Source organism: Helianthus annuus, chromosome 12 (genome assembly GCF_002127325.2).
Source record: "Helianthus annuus cultivar XRQ/B chromosome 12, HanXRQr2.0-SUNRISE, whole genome shotgun sequence".
In the NCBI taxonomy this organism is placed as follows: Eukaryota; Viridiplantae; Streptophyta; class Magnoliopsida; order Asterales; family Asteraceae; genus Helianthus; species Helianthus annuus.
Window position 1 is genome coordinate 49,616,732 of NC_035444.2, and position 6,003 is coordinate 49,622,734.

A 6,003-nucleotide genomic window follows, 5' to 3' on the forward strand; every position below is an offset into this window, starting at 1 on the left:
CTGAACCCACGTTATGTTGGGCCGTTTAAGGTTCTGGAGCGTATCGGTAAGGTGGCTTATAGGTTGGAGTTACCTACTGAGCTGGGTAATGTTCACGACGTATTTCATGTATCACAGTTAAAGAAGTGTTATGCTGACGACCTATTAGCGGTACCTTTTCAAAGAGTTAAAGATCGACGACAAGCTGCAGTTTGTTGAAGAACCCATCGAGATCATGGACCGTGAGGTCAAAGTGCGTAAACAAAGTCGTATTCCCATCGTTAGGGTTCGTTGGAACTCAAGACGTGGACCGGAGTTCACGTGGGAGCGCGAGGATCAGATGAAACTAAAGTACCCTCACCTCTTTCCCAAAGACAAAGCAGAGTCAAGCAAAACTGGTGAATCTCGGGGCGAGATTCCCCTTCAAGTTGGGGATGATGTGACACCTGAGCAGAATCCGCAACAATCTTGATTCATCACTTCACCCCCGTGCTTATCTGTCAAATTTCGGGACGAAATTTCTTTCCAGTTGGGGATGATGTGACAACCGGAACTTTTGAGGTTAGTAACGTCTCGCCTTACGATCCTAACTCCTCGCTACTTGATTTTAACATCGTTAGACTTAAGCGCTTAGTAAAAATTGTTGGGCCGCGGGTAATGCGCCAAACCGTATCGGCCCAAACGGATTGACTGGACCCAGCAGGTGCCTCGTGTGTATTGACTGTGTGTGTGAGTATTAGATAACCGGCCCACTTGTGTGTGAGTTGACATATTGATAACAGACCCACTTGTGCATCAGATGGCATTTAGATTAAGTGGCCCAATAGTGATGTCCAGCTCATAACCAAACAAACGTATCATGCACATGCCTTGCAATTTACAACAGAATATTATACCACAAACCCTATTGTCGTAAACCCTATTCTCCCTACTGCTGGGAGACGACAAACACACTATCTTCATCTCGATTCACAGGCTACCGATCAAGCTTTTGAACCCGTAGGTACATGCTCGTGTTAGCCCTAAATACTTGATTGTGTTATGTGCATTAGATAAACGATGTTGAATGAACCCTTAGGGGAAAGCTGTTAGGGTTTATGTATCACAACGGCCGTGATGAATACATGCTAATGTGCTAGATGTTGTCGTGATTAATAACTCATGATTTATTGGTAGGATTGGTGAGGGTACATGATCGTTGATGTAGGAATATGACTTCATACTAGAATTATTATTAACTATTAGTGGATGAATATATTTCCATATGATCTGGGTTGTTTAAACTGTTTTTTTTTTAGTGATTGTTGATGTGAGGATTAAGTGTGTATGGGCATGATCGAGTGTTGCAATATGTTAAGATGTAATCGGCCATGCTCATTATGCGATTTTGATGATTCTGCTTCTACATAAGCATCGTGTTGGCTGTGTATATTCTTGAACAAAATAGAACCAGAAGGGTTTAGGGTGCTGATAATCACGGCGAAAGGCCGGACGTTTTGAGGCACACACCGACGAGAGGTTGAGTTTCACCGGGTGGGAGTTTGTGTAATGGAGAATGGATAATGTGTTAAATTAAAAGACAATAGAAATTACTGCATGATACTTCGGTCCAATGGAAATCATTTGTCATGGAAGTTGTCGGCCATTATTCTTGATTTCATGACATTAACACAATGAGCACTAATAACATTGATATATATATATATATATTAATATAGATTGTGACTTCATATGATTATTTAGTTATAACAGTGGAGAGGTCCGAGTACATTACAATTTATTGAGGCACATTTGATTTAAAAAAAAAAAAGAAAAGGAAGAACTTGAGTTGAGATATAACTTTGAAACTGGAATACTTCTGGGCCGAAACTGCTGGGCTTCACACACTTGATGTATATGTAAATTGGGCTGCATTACACACTGAATCACGAACTGGGTACAGGGACTTCATTTTCTCGGCTAGTTATATCTTTCTTGTTGTGGACTTGTGTTGACTAAGCATGTACTACATGATTGGTGTTGAACATGATGACATGATTTAATAATGCTCGAATTATTGTTGGGATTATTAGAGGAACTGTTAGTTGGTTTAGTAGTTACCATGATCATAAAACTTATATAAGTGTCATGTATGACTTGGCTTCATGTTAATGATAAATTACCCAGTATGCTATATTCATGAATGTAAGGTGATGAATTTGTTGATGAACTGATTAGTAAATTGTGTTTACATGTGTATAACATGCATACTGTTGTAAGTTAGATTATATGTGCGCGTTATGTGAGCAATATACATGTTTGGTGTAAATCATGAGTACATGGATTAGTCGTGACTAACTGTATCGATAACCCTTTTAGGGCGTGGTTGATCAAACAGTTAAACGAGTAAATAACCTTACCGAGCAAAACCAAGGTGAGTTCACTACATTCGAGCATGCGTCCCAGTGGTTGGGGACAGTCAGTGGGTATCCCATGGGGGGGATGAGTCTTTGGGTAAAAACGAGTATATTGGTTAATATTCTCACCTATCATCTTTTGTAAGTCCCTCATCGGGTATTAGTTAGTAGCGCTACTTAGGTTTGGCACCCTCACCCCGTGCCTGTAGAGGACGGAGGTGAACTAATGACCCAGTCTGGCCCAGTACTAGATAGGAGTACGTGGGAAGGGCAGTCGTGTATTTCAGGAGCCGTCATTGTTCGGAATTGAGATATTAACAATATTACTTGCATTGGTTATTGAACTGTTTTATATACAACTGGTAACAAATGTTTTCCAAACTGTGAACTCGCCAGCGTTGTCTGATACACTTGTTACATGCTCGCAGGTCATTAGGTGATTGGAACAGGAGCTTGTTGGCTGGAGAGCAGGAGTGGTCATGGTCATGCTGAGGACTTAATTATCAAACACTTATTTATTATGATCGTTTAGTATTTACGTTATGATATTTTTACGCTTCCGCTGAACTTATGGTTTTGGATAATTTATGTTTGGGATTTCAGTATTATTAAACAATGGAACTTCATTTTAATCTTGTGATTCAATGTAATTGGTGGCTCATTGCTAGTCGTCACACGCCTAACAGGGACACTCCCTAGGTGGTAATTTGAGGGTGTGACAGTTATAGTTGGTTTTTGGTCAGGAACCAAAGATGTCTCATCAAAGATTTTGGTTGTGTGACATATATTGAAACTCATCCACCACACCGCACACACCGCACAAAGATGAGACTTCTAAGAAGTTTGAAAATATGTTGGGTATAAATAATCGTCTATTATTGAATACTTAAATCCATTAGTCAGAAATTTGTTTATGGCTCATTGTTTTTCACTTTAGTGAATGAATGTTCTCAACATTAGGGGGAGATAACAAGCAGTTGGAAAGTGTAAAATGGAATGAATTATCATGTTATCTTGATCCTTAGACTATAAATGGTGAACCAGAAGCTCAAATGATAATTCATTTACCAATATTAAAGAACAAATTATCAGACAAGTTGACTGACCTAAATAGTGTGACTAACTAAGTCACATAATCAACTGCTTATGCTCCAGTTATATTTGTGTCCCAAGAGGAAAACCACATAGTTTGTAATAAGTCTATTGCACGCCTAAAGCGTAGTAGATTAGTTGATTCCAATAATAAAATTCCTCGAAAATTGGAGCAAGTAATTAACATGGTCAAGTCGAGGTTATAGTAATAAGTTCTCCTGAAGAGACAGTAGACATGATGGTTCAAGAAGAACCTAAGGTACCTGAAAATAATGAGATCTCGATAAGTTGTATCATGTCTAAGATATGTATGGAATCGAAACAAAATCGACGTCGTTATACTTTTGTATATAATATAGCGGCTTGAAATGATGAAATGACGAGGATCAAGATTTAAGATCTGCCTATGAATGAAAATACATAAATGATTGGCCAAAATGGAAAGACGCAAAGTATGGCAGATGAAAATTCTCTAATGAAATGGAAAGTTTTCGGACCAACAGTCCATACAACTGAATTTGTAAAGTATATTGGATATTAATAGGGCTTTTATGCGAATGATGTGAAAATCAAATTAAATGAGATAAGGCAAATATGGTGCACAAGGATTTTCGCAAAAACCCATGATTGATTATAATGAGACACATTCTCTAGTGGTGGATGTAATGACTTTCCAATATTTTATTAGTCTGGTAATATAAAGAGAAAATTGATATGCGTCTTATGAATGTTATGTATCACTTGATATTGATACTGAAAGTTTACATAAAAGTGCCTCAAGGATTTGAATTATCAAAAATCATGTAAAATGAGTTCTCGAGAACGATATGATCGTTGTATACAAATTCATATTTGAATACGTTGAATATAATTTGAACTCCTCATGAGTATCGTAAAGCATTTAAGTGCTTATAAGGTTAGTTGAAACATTTTAAGGATGTAATTCTTGTGCACCAATAACTATACATAGAAAACTTGTGCCTGGTTATTTTGGCATCTTAATGTACAATGTATAAGCATGGTACAATATGGATTAAATATTCACGACATCCTTGCATATGATATAGAAATCAATGAGGAGATCTATGTAATAGAACTCCTAAAGAGTGAATGCACATACATTGTTTTTCAAAGTTGAAAGAAGTATGTATATGATTGCAAATGCCTGAAGCATTGATATCAAGTCCTCAAGAATGCATCTTTATAAAGTTAAAGATAGTATGAACTAAAATAGTCAAGTTACGTGTTGTACAACTCATGATATATTCTGATAAAGAGCAATATAAGTTTGATAATATTATCCATCTTTATCAAATGTCCTTTCTTAAAAGTTCACTATAATCGCAATTTATAGTGATGAGGTCTAAGCATCATCAAGAGAAACTAGGGAGCTTTTAGAAGGGGAATTTTTTTAGTGACCCTAGCACAGTCTAATTATTACTCGACTTGCAGTTCGAGTATATTTATAATCATACTTTTATTTATCTATCAAACTATATCTCGGAGATGTTGGTGGGACATTTTAGTATGTAGAGAGCTCAACTTTATAGTATGTTAAAGGTTGCTCAGACACTTTTTTATAAGAAATGATTATTATCATCTCCTACCAAAGTAGAGATTCTCATTTCAAAAGTACCATGGCTAAAGTGCAATTGTGCATTAACTTAACTTTCTAGCTATGCATGATAATATATATTTTTTATTTGAATTTATCAACATGATATAGCACATGTCCAATGAGGAGACATTTGAATGGTAAAGCAGATATGTCGATACCCTAAAGGTAAGAATGAAATGTGTCTATATTTTACTAAACCATGAAAGCTAGTTTTGTTAGTCTTGTAGATATAAGGAATGTAACACCAATAGTCTTGGATCTTATGGTATTTGTTCGCAAGAGGAAGCACTAGAAGTCTCACAAGAAGATTTTACAATATTACTCAATATAAAGGATTGCACTTCAAGGCATCAAACAACAAATCATTCTACAAAAGTTTTGAGCAACTTTCGAGGATGATGGACACACTTACTTAAAGGATACATATTATATTAAGGGGGAGATTTATTCAAGTTGCACTCTTTTTCCCTTGACTAAGTTTTGTCCCATTGGGTTTTCTTAGTAAGGTTTTTAACGAGGCGACATACCTGATCCAAAAGTATCAGGGGGAGATAATGCGCATTACACGTTGCACTCTTTTTCCCTTAGCTATGGTTTTGTCCCACCGGGTTTTCCTAGCAAGGTTTTTAACGAGGCAACATCAAGCGTATTATGTTGATAACCAATGGGGAGTGTTATGAATACAAATATTATTATTGTGGGTATCAACTCCTAAAATAACTTAGCTTCTTTTCCAAGACTCCATCTCCTATATATATAGTCATTGTATTCTCTTGTATTTTATACACCTATCAGTGAAATATTAATATCCTTTTCTCTACATCTATTCTATATTCTTTAGCTATTAGACTTTTTGTTTCACAACATAACAAAATTTGTTCTAGCTAGTTACCTAAATTATTGACTAAATTATAGAAG